The sequence below is a fragment of the Leuciscus leuciscus genome (genome assembly GCF_965113295.1).
Source record: "Leuciscus leuciscus genome assembly, chromosome: 13".
NCBI lineage: Eukaryota > Metazoa > Chordata > Actinopteri > Cypriniformes > Leuciscidae > Leuciscus > Leuciscus leuciscus.
Window position 1 is genome coordinate 43,231,730 of NC_138737.1, and position 15,425 is coordinate 43,247,154.

The following is a 15,425-nucleotide window of genomic DNA, read 5'->3' on the forward strand; positions in this document are numbered from 1 at the left end:
TTAGTAGAGGAAACAGGAAGCAGACGTTCACCAAATCCTCAGGCAGCAAGGCGCCCTTCTGGGAAGGCAGCAAGAGGAAATCACCGCCTCTCACCGTGCTTTCTCTGAGCTGTCTCTCCAGTTAACCCAGCTCTCAGAACTGCTTGATCAGTTACAGATCAACCCTCCCGCACCGCAGGTAAGCCCGACACACTTTCGCGGATTTTTGAAGCTGAACCTGGATCCATCCTCCCTGTAACCATTCTGCATCCCGATTGGCTAGTCCTCACTGCACTGCGCAACATCACGGTTCCTGCGGGGTGCCCTGAGAGCCTGCTGTTTGTGTCCGAATCGGTCCGAACTAGCATTCTACAGTGAGGCCACTCATTCATACTAGCTTGCCACTCAGAAGCAACTCGTATTTGCAGTTTAATCAAGCAGCAATTTTGGTGGCCATCCATGGTGCGGAAGTCTTGTCGGTTTGTGTCGGCCTGTCTGGTTTGTGATGCAGGCAAAGGCTTCAGTCGACCCCTGGCAGGGCTACTCCAGCCGCTGCTTGTCCCCTCGAGGCCCTGGTCACACATAGCTGGACTTCGTCACAGGCCTACCCCCGTCTATCGGCAACACGCTAGTCCTCACTGTGGTGGACAGGTTTTCGAAGGCGGCCCATTTTATTTTCCCAAACTGCCTTCAGCGAGGGAGACAGCAACTGTTGTCTTAGATCACGTTTTCTGTATTCATGGCCTCCCGGTGAATGTGGTCTCTGACAGGGCTCCCCAGTTTGTGTCTAAGTTTTAGGCAGAGTTCTGTCGACAGCTGAGGGCGACTGAGAGTCTCTCCTCCGGGTATCACCCGCTGACTGACGGTCAGGCTGAGTGTGCTAACCAGGATTTGGAGAGGGTCATGTGCTGTGCGGCATCTAAGGAACCGTCGTCTTGGAGTTTCATATTAACCATGGTCAAGAATGCACATGATTCCCTCCTGGTCCTATCTATGGATTTGTCTCCCTTCCAGTGCTGTTTAGGCTACCAGCCACCATTATTCTCCTCCCAAGAATCTGATGCCGTTGTTCCATCCATGCACTCGTTTATTCAGAAATGCCTCCATATGTGGAGGATCGCCAAAGAAGCACTCACTAGGACTGGTGACAGGACCAAGGCGTCGGCAACCATCACTGTGCTAAGCCCCTACTTTACGTGTGCGGACAGAAGGTCTAGTTATCTTCCCAGGACATTACTCTTAAACTTCCCTCACATAAACTGGGACCCAAATTTAATGAACCATCCCATTAAATGGGATACTGTCACAGTTCATGGTTCACAGTTCACCGGCCTTCCCTGTTGTCTGTGTTGTCCTGTCACTTTCTGTAGGGTGTGTGCAGATCACGCCCTCACCTGCCGCTCGTTCCCTTATATTCTCTTCTGTGTCTGCCCCTTATTGTCAGTAGATTTTTCTGTGCCTCATCTCATGTTCTGTGGGTTCTATGCTGTGTGTTTTTGTGTTTTATCTCTGTTTTGCTGCTGTGTCCAGGACTCCTAGACGAGGAGTTCGACAGCTCGCTGTGCTCTAGCTGTTCTCTGGCTCTTCTTATTTCTCGTCCCGTTGGGCATTGTACCCGAGGTGGTGACCACTGCCTGTGTCCGCAGGTGTCTGTACGGGTGGCTCCGAAGCTCTCACACATTAATTTCTTCTGTGTGTGTGTGTCACTACACTTTGGATGTTGTGTTGCACGAACACTCTGCTTTTGAGTCCTCCATTCACGTTTCCTGACAGCTGTACACAATAGCAGGACAAATGACCCAACATGCCAATCCATATCGACCTCACCACCACATGTCTGCTGGGTTTGCTGCCACACTCCCATGACAAAAAAACAAACAATAATCCACATATGCATACCTTCAGCCATGCAGAATAACATTTCCTCCGCTCAAAAAATTTAAATAAATAAAAGAAACCATAAACAAAATGATTTGGGCCGACTGGACGTGGTTCACAGCCGTGCCGTGCACCGTGATGACGTTTTATCATGACTTTGTTGCCGGTAACAAGCATGCAATCGCTGACAGGTTCTCTATATTTCTGTTCTATGTATTGTGACAAGGCACCAGACATAAATCCTGGTGGTGTTATAACAAGCCAGATCATACATAGAGAATCAGCCCAAAATGATAAATCCGAAATGTGTAGAACATGCAGGGTCAAAACACAGGTAAACATTTTAAAACCAGGCATCCAAACTAAAGTTGTGAGGCAAATAATCTTTCTTTCTTTCTTTCTTTCTTTCTTTCTTTATAAAGCACTATTCCAACAACAATAAGTTGTACCAAAGTGCTGTACAAGCAATTCTAAAATAAGAAATAAAAAATACAAATAAAAAATAAGAAATAAAAAATAAAACACAATAAAACAACACCACACTAAAATCCACATAGTAAAACATAGATGCACAAGAGCTCATCCCTCTACACCTAAAGAGGACATATGAAATAAGTGAATACCAGAAACCAGTCCATACCAGCTTGAGATATAAGATGTCTTTAAGGAAATTTACAGAAACTGGGAAAGGAGGAGTCAAGAATGTCAGAAACCTGTATAAAATGTCTATGTTCATTGAGTCCACTAGGTTATTTCTGTTTCACATCTGGGTGGCTGCGGTTGTGAAAAGAATCCTCAAAGAATAAACCTTTTCTCTTTAAAACAGTTTTGCCTCTTGAAAGTTTCTTACACCTTTGATGCTGTTTTTATTAATCTCTGAAAATTGCTCTTACAAGTGGTGTCAGAAGTGTCGGATCTCGTGCGGACTCTTCTTCTCCTGGTCCTGAAAACGGATTTGACGGAAGTGCAACCCGGCAGCATCAGGCGGCCGTCTCATACCTCGACGGTTTGAGATAGAAACTCAACAGGTTAAGGGAGAGAGAGCCAATACCCACATTCAGGACCAGTTGAAGAAATCCCACAAAGATCAAAAAGAATCCGTGGCAATTACAGAAAACAGAAAAGCATCTCTGGGTAAGAAACGGCAAAATTGTTTTATTGATGTTGAGTGTAAATTGATAATTGTAAGTGAACGTGAACCATTTTGGCTGAGTTTTGCTTTGGTACGAGCGAGAGGTGATTCAGATAATCACAATTGTTTGGGGAAGAAATTGATCTGACAGATTCGGATCGGTTTCTACCACACTTAGCTCGTTGGTGGACGGAAGTGCCACAGGTGGACGGAAATGCCACAGGTGATTCAGATAATCACAATTGCTGATTAGTTAGTTTTACTCAAAATCTCTGTAACCTGAGGAAAAATTTACAAGTGGACGGAAGAGCCACATCAAATCAGAATTAATAGAGCGCTAGAAAGTGCTTATGGGAAGATTTTGAGTAAAACGTAATTACAGAAACCCGACCGATTTTGGGTGACGAAAAAAGATCGGATCTGTCGAAGACGTTTGACAGATACTGTAAGACACGTGTCGAAATTGTGAAATCCAGAAGGGAGATTCAGCCAAAATGGGGTCATCTAACAGTAAATCAGACCATTTTTACACACCTATTTTCTGTCAAATGAGAAATAATTACGGAAAATGTATGATTGACATACAAAAACGTATCAAATATCACGATTTCCCCGAGGCGGGAACCTTGAGTAATATAAGACTTAATGTCGTAAAAGAATCAATAGAAAAGAACGAGAGAAAACAGAAGGGTTGCTGTGTGTGTGTTAAACATGTGTGCAAGGACTGTAAACAGACTATAATGTGTTGGTTGGAAGAAGCTGACAGTCGAGAACGAAAGCAAATACAAAAAGAATTAGCATATAATGGTGAGAATGTTGTATGTGTGAAAGCAGTTCCACTGGAACTGAATACTACTAATGAACCGAATGTATGTGTTTCCCCACATGTGACTGAGGGGGCAATGGCTCCGCCGCCCGCCTACAACACAAATCACTACCCCGTGGCAGAGATCTCGGCTCTCAAACTGGACCTCGATCTGGACCGCTCTCCACCACCCCTGAGAACCGCACAAGAACTGGAACGGGACAGACAACAAATGGAACAACGAATGGCAGACCAAGAAAGACAACTCGCTGAAGCAAGAGCACAAATTGAATTGACATTAGCAGCCCAAAGAGCAGCGCAGGCAGAGGCAGAAGCAAGAGCAGCGCGAGCGGGGGCAGAAGCCGCAGAACAAGTGGCAAAAAGATTAACAGAACAGCTTCAAGCACAACTACCAACACCGCCAGTACAGCAGGGGGAGACAGACTCCTCAGCACGGGCCGCGACAAGCAGCAAAGAAGACGAGGGGGAAGTTTCCGGAGAAATAGTTCCGTACGCCCCGAATGAGGAAAGACCGGGACCAAGCGGACAGCAAATGTTGACAAGATCACAAGCCAAGCCAGAAAAGGTCAGTTTTACAACGGCAAGGGTAACGGCTCCGATGGTTGAAGTTGCGGGCACAAACGGACCAATACTAGTGTTCAGAGCATGGACAATGACGGACATGAAAGACGCTATGGCACATCTGCCAGATCCGCAAGACGCGGGTGAGCGTTTTGCCAGCGAACTGCTTGCAGTATGCAAAGAATTCAGCCCAACCACACCGGAACTGAAACGATTGCTAACTGTGAGAATGGGCGCTGCGAATTGGGGCAGAGTGGCTGGCAAGCTGGCAAAAGCAGATATCAGAAGAGTGCATGCAGACTGGGACCATGACAGCAACGAGCCCTACCGGAAAGAAGTGGAAAACTTTTCCAATTCCATCGGCGCAGCTTTTCCTCCACGTGTGGACACTGAAAAGATCACATGTTGTGTCCAGGAAAAAGATGAGTCGGTAAGAAATTACTATTTCAGACTTTTTGAGACATTTGCAAAATACAGTGGCTTAACTGAGCCAGCAGACAGGGGAACAACAGCAGGTACTTGGGAGAAACATTTGATGGGCTATTTCCTGCAAGGAATGAAACCCGAAACCCGAAGAGGGACAAAGTCCAGCTATGTCGAGTGGAAGGACGGGCGTTTGAGTGCAACACTGCGACACGCTATTCACGTTGAAGAGGACGCCGAGGAAAATAAAGAAAAGAAAAAGCCACTCACAATGGTGGTTGTGCAACAACAGCAACCCAACAGACCTGAGTTTTCCCATCCAAACCCTGCTAACCGAAGAGGACAGAAAAATAGAGCTGCTGGAGGAAGATGGAGCTGTTATGTTTGCTCGACAAATGCACACACACACAGAGACTGTACAAAATGTAGAGTGTGCAGGAAGGACGGGCACTGGAGCAGCGCGTGCCCGAACACAAAGTCAGATTGAACCGACAGGGTGAGAGAGCGGGACGGAGAGAGTCCAGCTTTGGGAAGCCAGTCTTTGGCTGCAGCAAAGGGAAGTGAAAATATTTTTACTAACACACGCACACACGACGCACACACAAACACATACACTGATTTACTTTCTGCTATCTGCAATGAAGAAACTGCTTGCAAATCCTTTTGTGTGCCTGATGAAACTTTGAGCAAAGCTATGACTGATGATTTGAGCAGTGTTGTGAATGACGAGCGTATGAGATTGTACAAAAGTACAGGGTTTTCTGAAATGCCAATTTATCCGTTACTAGTCAAAGGGGTAGTTATTGATTTTTTGGTCGATTCAGGAGCCTGTCAGTCAACTTTACGACCATGTGATTTACCATGTGTTCCGAAGCTAACCGGGAAAGTGTATGAAAGCACCTCGGCTTCAGGCCATTTGATCTCTGACCGGTTAACAGAGCCGTTAGAGTGCGAGACAGAAAGCGGTCGCTTTTTCAACCACGAGTTCGTGTGGTCTCCTCACTGTCCCGCACCTCTAATGGCTCGTGATTTAATGTGTAAATTAAATTTGTCCCTCTGTGCTAATTCACATGGAATCAACATTGAAGAAACACCACAAATTACATGTTCTAAATTTGAGCCGAAATGGGCATATGAGTGGCAGATAATAAATGTTGAGTGGGCAGAGAAAATTTTGAAATTGGCTAAAAATCGAACAAACCCAGTCAACACAGAGTTTATGACAAATGATAAAATGCATTGTACATCACATGTTGTGACAGAGCGAGATTTAGACTTGGACTGTGAAATTTAACAAAATTTTCTGGAAAGAAAATGTGTGTGCACTGTCTGCAGTATTAAATAAGAGTCAGAAAGAGTGTTATCTTATGACAGAGAACACTGCATGCCACTTATCTGTGTCGAAGGCCATAAGCCAGCAGTGGAGAGATGTGGGGCTTTTTGTGAAAGAATGTTTATCAGCCACAGACTGGGTGAAAGTTGATTCACAGACAGCAGAGAGTGAAAGTGTGGGGGCATTTAAATCAAACTGTGACTTTGAGGTTGAGGTCCTGAGAAATGTGACTGCTATTGGGAAAAATGTGACAGCACAGGAAAAGGGGAATATTTCTGCTTCAGAAATTTATATTTCTTTGGCACAAATATCACCAAACTTATGGGCAAAAAACAAATATGATGTGGGGCTGATAAAAGGGTGTGAGCCAGTTGTAATCACACCAAAATCTGATTTCAGACCATGTAAGGCACAATATCCCCTGAAACGTGAAGCAATAGAGGGTATAAAACCGGTGTTTGATGCCTTATTGAAAGAGGGCGTAATTAGGCCTTGTGATGATTCACCGGTCAGAACTCCAATTTTTCCTGTGAAAAAGATACGAGATCGTAATCAGCCTATTGAATGGCGTTTTGTCCAGGACCTCCAAGCGGTGAATTCATCTGTCATTGCGCGCGCACCCCGAGTCCCCAATCCATATACCATCCTAACTCAAATTCCAGAAAATGCAAAGTATTTTTCTGTGGTGGATTTGGCTAATGCTTTTTTTAGCGTTCCGGTCGATAAAAAAAGCCAGTTTTGGTTTGCGTTTGATTTCAATGGTAGGGGTTATACTTTTACGAGATTATGCCAGGGTTTTTGTGAAAGTCCGACTTTATTCAATGAGGCACTGAGGAGAAGTATTGAGAATCTGACTGTGACAAAAGGAACAGCATTACTTTCTTATGTTGATGACCTTTTGATCTGTTCAGAAAGTGAGTCTATTTGCAGGGCTGACACTGTGACTCTCCTCAAGCATCTTGAGAGGGGGGGCCACAGGGTCAGCCTTTCAAAGCTTCAGTTTGTGAAACAGGAAGTGACTTTTCTGGGGCATGTTATCAAACAAAACAGCAAAACACTGTCACAAAAGAGGGTGCAGGGCATAAAAGAAGCGCCAAAGCCAGTAACAAAAAAGCAGTTGTTGTCATTTTTGGGGATGTGTGCTTACTGTCGTACATTCATTCCCAACTATGCCATTTTAGAACAGCCTTTACGAGCCCTCACAACAGGGAAAGGACTGAAGTCATGTGACAAACTTGTTTGGACAAGTGAGGCTGAAGCAGCGTTTGATAACATGAAAGTACAGTTGTGTACGGCTCCATCGCTGGGCCTCCCGGTGGTGGACCGTAGGTTCACACAGATGGTCGATGAAAAGAATGGATATATGACTTCTGTCCTCCTGCAAACACATGGTGACCGATTGAGACCCGTAGGCTATTTTTCAACAAAACTCGACCCTGTAGCCGCAGGATTGCCACACTGTCTGAGGGCAGTGGCAGCGGCTGAATTGGCTGTTATGGCCTCAAAAGAGTTTGTAGGCTCTGCTGATCTGACTTTAGAAGTCCCACATTCGGTGTCTTTGATTTTGCAGGAGCAGAGAACGTCACATTTGTCTACAGCTCGATAGCTGAGGTATCACACAATTTTGTTGGATATGCCGAATATCACTGTTAAAAGATGCACAACTTTGAACGCCGCCACCCTTTTGCCCACAGAGCAGGACGGCGATGAACATCACTGTTGTCTATCAGCGCTTGAACAGGTGTGCACACCGCGTCCAGATTTGATGGACGTTCCGCTTGATAACTGTGACAATGTCCTGTTTGTGGATGGATCTGCGTCGAAAGATCCACAAACAGGACAAAATAACGTTGGCTATGCTATAACGACTGAATTTGAAACGGTAAAATCTGGCAAATTACCACGTCATTACTCTGCACAGGCAGCTGAATTAGTCGCTTTGACTGAAGCATGTAAATTGATGACTGATAAGTGTGTAACGATTTACACAGACTCGCGTTATGCTTTTGGGGTCACACATGACTTTGGTGCTTTGTGGAAGCACAGAAAATTTTTGAAGTCAGACGGACGACCAATACTGAACGCTTCGTTGGTATCTGACCTTTTAGAGGCTATTTTACTACCAGGCAAGATTGCAATCTGTAAATGCGCAGCGCATACTAATGATAAGACTTCCATATCAACAGGCAACGCCAGAGCTGATATGGCTGCGAAAGCAGCGGCAGCAAAGCAGACTGAAGCTGATAGCAGTGGCGCCACTTGCGCACAAGTTGACATTAACCCTAACAATGACATTTCTCCTTGTTTCCAGAGCATGCAGTCTTTTTCCACAGGAGCTGAGAAAAACAAATGGAAGGCGTCAGGCTGCAGCATTGTTGATGGTGTATGGACATCTGTCAATGGAAAGCCATGTCTGCCCAGCCATTTTTTCCGACATTACTCTAAATTGTTACATGGGTTGGACCATGTATCAAAAATGGGGATGATTATGCAAATGAAAGAATTGTGGTTTACCAAAGGTTTCACAATATATGCTGAAAATTTTTGCAAAAGATGTGTTATTTGCACCACATATAACGTTGCACGGGGCATTAAAACACCACTGGCAAGTCAGCCAGCCCCAGAGGGGCCATTTGAATATTTAATGATTGATTTCATTGAACTAACCCCATGCGGAAAAAAGAAATATTGTTTGGTAATGGTGGATATGTTTTCGAAATGGGTTGAGGCGTTTCCCACCTCAAAACAAGATGCAGCAGCAGTTGCAAAGGCACTGCTGACCGAGATTGTACCCCGTTGGGGCGTCCCAAGAAAGATCAGCTCCGATAACGGAAGACATTTTGTCAATGAGGCAATCAAACAGGTGGGCAAGTTCTTAGGAATTGATATGAGAACACACTGTGCCTATCACGCTGCCAGCGGGGGCGCTGTTGAGCGTGAAAACCAGACGGTAAAGAACAAATTGGCAAAATGCTGTGAAGAAACAGGACTTTCATGGGTGAATGCACTTCCCACTGTGTTAATGTACATGAGAATGAGAAAGAGAGTCAAAACAAATTTGAGCCCATTTGAAATCCTCTTTGGTAGACCACCATTCATGGGTATAACAGGGGAAAAAAGGAGGCTTCCATCGACAGATGTGTGTGAGAATGAAATGTTGAATTACTGCAAAGAGATGTCGTGTTTGTTATCTAACATTTCTGTGCTGGTGAAGGAAGCTCTCTCTAAGAGCAAAGTAGCAGAGACATTCCTGCACAAAATCAGACCAGGTGATTACGTGGTGATCCGCGACCTCAGGAGAAAGAACTGGAGGGCGAAACGGTGGCTAGGACCGTTCCAAGTTTTGCTGATCACGCATACGGCGGTGAAGGTCGGAGAACGAGCCACGTGGGTGCATGCCAATCACTGCAGGAGAGTTCCACCCATATCGGAAGAGCAACAGGAGGAGGAGCCCCAAGGACAACGACAAGCTCCACAATAAGTTAAAAGCAAGCCAGAACGCTAAGCGCAGGTGCAAAGTCACTCAGGGGGAGTGGTGAGACCAATGTGCAGACAGCGACGAGCGGAGTGAAATACAAGCTGCAGAGAGGGAGCTGGGAAAAGAAGACAGTTCCGATCGCACGATCAGCGTCAGGCTGTACACTGTATATCAACAACGACTGATAAGACTCTGAGCGTTTCAAAAGGTATTCTCTGACACAACACAGTTGCAGTATTGTACAAGATGAATCGTTCAAAGCCATGGCACCCATCCAGACTGTCAGGAATGTGTGAACCTTGTAAGACTACATCCATTTTAATTTTATCAGTGACTATCTGTTTAATAAATTTGTGTTCCACTGAGGGCTTGAAAGCGTGGCCCGCAGAAAAACACACCAACTGGACGGAAACATCTGTGCTGAACAGCATCATCAGACAACGTGATAAAAGAGACACATACACGGAAGTGGAGCCGGTGAGAGGACTGCACGGAAGCATCGTCACGATAGAGGAGGGATCAAGTGTGACTTTCAAGTGCAACCCATTCCAAAAGAACTGTCTCGGGTGCGATGGACATGCAGAAGAGCACGCACATTTCTACTTCTGCGAAAGCCCATGTAGGTGGACCGACGTAAAAGCATACGCTCATCACTACAGGACGGAATACGATGAAAGATTTCAGGTGCACACTGAAGATGAAACGAGTAACAACAGATATGGGATGAGAGTAAAATTGAAACATGCGACACGTGCGGACCAAGGCAGGTATTACTGTGCCCTGGACTTGACTGAAACTGACTGGTATGAGACAATAGACATTATGGTAATCGAGGCAACCAGACCACAAACAGCAACGACAACGACACCTCTCTTGTCACCTGTGCCACCCACGGTCGAACAGGCTTCTGAAGAAGAACTGGCCTGGATGGGGGACGAAGACACAAGCAGAGGTCAGATAAATCCTGAAGTGCAAAAAGCCATGATGAAATGCCAGGGGAACAAAGCCTGCGCACTAGCAATACTGCAGAAAGAGGAACTGGAGATAAAAACAAGCTGCTGGGTGTGTCTGCAAATGTCTCATGCCTGGAAAGCTGTCCCTCTGATGACAGCAACAGTCAACGAAACTAAGTGTCTAAGTGAGGACAAGCGGGCAGCATACTAGAGGCACGCAGCTCGCAAGTGGTTTTCTCTAGAATACACTGTTCTCCCGTTATTGCAGCGTTGTATTTTAGTCCAGGTAAGGCCATCTTCGATTCTCTTTTTATTTTTCTCATTTTAACTTAACATAATTCTGTATTTCAGTTAGACGCATTGGCACTTTAGAGAAATAGCCGCGAGTGAAACAAATTAAAATTTTTATAGCAATCTAATCTGCACGTAACTTAAGCCCTTGCTCCTAAGCACTTTCGATTTGACACATTCACGCGTTATTGACTTAATTGGCAGAACGAAACAGCATCTGTAAGAATTGTAAGAATTGATAGATATAAATAGAAGAGCTTCAGATCACTTCATTAGGACAAGCGGGCAGCATACTAGAGGCACGCAGCTCGCAAGTGGTTTTCTCTAGAATACACTGTTCTCCCGTTATTGCAGCGTTGTATTTTAGTCCAGGTAAGGCCATCTTCGATTCTCTTTTTATTTTTCTCATTTTAACTTAACATAATTCTGTATTTCAGTTAGACGCATTGGCACTTTAGAGAAATAGCCGCGAGTGAAACAAATTTAAATTTTTATAGCAATCTAATCTGCACGTAACTTAAGCCCTTGCTCCTAAGCACTTTCGATTTGACACATTCACGCGTTATTGACTTAATTGGCAGAACGAAACAGCTGTACTCACTCAAGCGGTGAGAGCATTATCTGTATATCTGTGTAATTTGCGCGCTGTCGCGGAAGCGTCAGCGGAAGCGTTCAGCCTCCTCGCGAGCAAGGACACCAGAAAGGCACTTGCGTATCTCCTCTGCCCTTTTTCTTCCCTCTACTTATCTTATTGTTCACCTTCATCAACATGTGCTTTCAATACATTCCTGTTATCTCTCGGCAACGTCCTTTCATCACGCGCAATAGGCAGCGCAATACTGCCAATCTGCGTCCCATCCTTACATCCTCACTTACTCCTCTCTCTCTTTCCGTGGGTCTATGGAATTGTCAGTCAGCAGTCAATAAAGCTGACTTCATTCCAGCCTTTGCATCTCATTCTACTCTTAGCATCTTGGGCCTGACTGAGACCTGGATTCGTCCAGAAGACTCAGCAACCCCTGCTGCTCTCTCTAGCAATTTTTCCTTCTCCCACTCCCCTCGCCAGTCTGGGAGAGGTGGGGGTACAGGGCTTCTCGTTTCTAACAATTGCAAATACTCCGCGCTCTCTTCTCTATGCAACAACAACTCATTTGAATATCATGCTATTACACTTACAACTCCCATTAAGATCCATTTTGTAGTCATTTATCGCCCCCCAGGTCAGCTGGGTAACTTTGTAGATGAGCTGGATATGCTGCTGTCCACTTTCCCTGAGGACGGCACCCCACTTCTAGTCTTCGGTGACTTCAACATTCATCTCGAAAAGCCACATGCAACAGACTTCACCTCTCTCCTAGCCTCTTTCGATCTCAAACGACTCATCACCGCAGGTACTCACAAATCAGGCAACCAACTGGACCTGGTTTACACACGCAGCTGCACCACAGACAACATCTTGGTGAGACCTCTCCACGTTTCAGATCATTTCCTCATTACTTTCAGTCTACAACTCTCTACCCCTGCACCACCACCCCCACCACCAGTCATTTTCAGACGAAACCTGCGCTCACTTTCCCCCTCCCATCTTTCCTCTGCCGTGTCATCCTTTCTTCCCCCACCCTCACAATTCTCATCTCTGGATGTGAATACCGCAACGGACACCTTATGCTCCACTCTAATCTCTTCTCTAGACATTATCTGCCCTCTCTCCTCCAGGCCAGCACGCGCTACTCCCTCTAACCCCTGGTTATCTGAGGTTCTTCGGGAACACCGGACCGAACTCAGGGCAGCGGAGAGGAAATGGCACAAATCAAAAGACGCATCTGACCTGAGTATGTATCAATCTCTCCTCTCTTCCTTTTCTGTTGATGTTCATGCTGCAAAATCTTCATACTTCCACAACAAGATCAACAGCTCCTCCAACACACGATTACTCTTCAAGACATTCAACTCTCTCCTCTGTCCACCTCCACCACCACCCGCCTCCTCCTTAACTGCTGACGATTTTGCGAACTTCTTCACCACCAAAACAACAGCTATCAGCAGTCAGTTCTCAGCTCCACACACACAGGAACCCAGACCGACCCCTTCCATAGCCAATATCCCTCTGTCCTCCTTTTCTTCGCTAACCGAGGAAGAAGTATCTACACTTCTCCTCTCCAGTCACCCTACCACCTGCCCTCTTGACCCCATCCCCTCACACCTTCTACAAGCCATCTCTCCCACACTTCTACCATCACTCACACACATCATCAACTCATCCCTCCATACTGGCACCTTCCCTACAGCATTCAAGCAGGCTCGGGTTACTCCACTGCTCAAAAAACCAACGCTAAACACATCATTTGTAGAGAATTACAGACCTATCTCTCTCCTACCATTCATTGCGAAGACACTTGAAAGAGCTGTCTTCAACCAACTAACATCCTTCTTGTCTCTAAACAACCAGCTGGATGTCAACCAATCTGGCTTCAAGAAAGGGCATTCAACTGAGACTGCATTACTGTCAGTCACAGAAGCCCTACGGATCGCAAAAGCTGCTTCCAAATCTTCAGTCCTCATTCTCCTGGATCTGTCTGCTGCCTTCGACACTGTGAATCATCAGATCCTTCTGTCCACCCTCTCATCACTGGGCATCACAGGAACTTCACTCCACTGGTTTGAGTCCTATCTCACAGGTAGGTCCTTCAAGGTCGCATGGAGAGGTGAGGTATCCAGAGCACATCAGCTGACCACAGGTGTTCCCCAGGGTTCAGTTCTTGGTCCCCTCCTCTTCTCCATCTACACCACATCACTGGGACACATCATACAGGCACACGGTTTTTCCTACCACTGCTATGCTGATGACACGCAGCTCTTCCTCTCATTTCAACCAGATGATCCCACAGTAGCTGCACGGGTCTCAAGCTGTCTGGCGGACATCTCCACATGGATGAAGGAACATCACCTGCAGCTCAACCTGGCAAAGACTGAGCTTCTCATCCTCCCTGCCAATCCGTCTCTACAGCACGACTTCACCATCCAGCTAGAGTCATCATTAATCACCCCATCAAGATCGGTCAGAAATCTTGGAGTAACGTTTGATGACCAGCTGACCTTCACTGATCACATTTCAAAGACAGCTCGATCATGCAGGTTTGCACTGCACAACATCAGGAAGATCAGGCCCTTCCTAACTGAGCATGCAACGCAACTTATCGTCCAGGCCCTGGTCATCTCCAGGCTCGACTACTGCAATGCTCTTCTGGCTGGACTTCCAGCATGTGCGACCAAACCCCTACAGATGATCCAGAATGCTGCAGCTCGTCTTGTCTTCAACGAGCCCAAGAGGGCCCACGTCACTCCTCTGTTCACCTCTCTGCACTGGCTAGCTCTCGCTGCTCGCATCAAGTTCAAGGCACTGACGCTTGCTTACAGATCCATCACAGGCTCAGCTCCCTCCTACTTTCACTCACTCCTACGAGTCTACATCCCTACCAGACACCTACGATCGGTCAACGAGCGACGTCTCGTGGTTCCATCACAGAAAGCCACAAAATCACTTTCCAGAACATTCTCATTCACAGTTCCATGCTGGTGGAACGCTCTCCCCACCCTCATCCGGAATGCAGAATCCCTGACAACATTCAAAAGACAGCTGAAAACCCATCTCTTCCGTGAGCACTTAACCTTATAAAAAAATAAAATAAAATAAAAAAAAAATCCTTTCCCTTTGAAACATCACTTATCAGGCTTATGCTACTCTGAATAATACCTGAACTTCGTATTTTGAGTACTTCTTGCGTTGTTGTTGTTTTTGCCTCTTTATGATGACTCGCTGAATTTTTGTCCTAATTTGTAAGTCGCTTTGGATAAAGGCGTCTGCTAAATGACTAAATGTAAATGTAAAAATGTAAAAATGTGCTAAAAGCTGTTGTGGACCTGGAAGAAGGAAGAACACCAACGAAACAGCCTGCTGACGACTGTGATCATATACAACAATACAACAACACTAACATAGCAATTCCACCGTTGAGGGTAACGTATGCCCAGGGTGACGTTTGCGTCTGTTTCAACAGACCGAGACTGTTAAGAACTGGATGGTCTGACTGCAGAATCAAAATCAACGTACATGACAGAACAATGGACAATTGTACAGCGGTCATCAACAACAAAGAAGCCAACTTCACATGCCCATTCAACAAACCGCACCAAAGTTCACCAGCGGCGGTGTGGGTTTGTGGCGACAGAGCTTATCACCGTTTGCCTAAGAAAGACTGGTCAGGTTGCTGTTATCCAGCTTTAATGAATGTTGGAACTTCTGTGTATTTGCCAAACAAAGTAGGTAAAAGGGAGAAACGAGATGTTAAGATCCTGCCTGGGGCTCTGCCAAACAATTATGCAGGATATGTTTTAACTGATCCGTGGACAACACCGGGAGCAAATGTAGGTTGGTCAATTTTCTTAGGGGTGGGTACAGCGGTAACGATTAACAAGATTAATGGGTTAGCATGGACAGTATTAGCAATAGCCAATAGCACAGAAAATGCTTTGACATTAATAAGCGAGGAAATGCGTCAATTGAGAGAATC

General features: G+C 45.7%; 2 protein-coding genes and 1 long non-coding RNA gene across 5 annotated transcripts in view; 2 read left to right on the forward strand and 1 right to left on the reverse strand.

Annotated features, from left to right (window-relative positions):
• The window catches only part of LOC309512029, a 276,593-nt gene that overhangs the window by 78,265 nt on the left and 182,903 nt on the right, over positions 1-15,425 (reverse strand). The gene's annotated exons all lie outside the window — the stretch shown is intronic.
• LOC309512837 (polyunsaturated fatty acid lipoxygenase ALOX15B-like) overlaps positions 1-15,425 on the forward strand; it is a gene marked incomplete at its 3' end in the record, with an annotated part of 178,256 nt that overhangs the window by 12,918 nt on the left and 149,913 nt on the right. The gene's annotated exons all lie outside the window — the stretch shown is intronic.
• The window catches only part of LOC309512835 (cadherin-2-like), a gene marked incomplete at its 5' end in the record, with an annotated part of 62,602 nt that overhangs the window by 2,640 nt on the left and 44,537 nt on the right, over positions 1-15,425 (forward strand).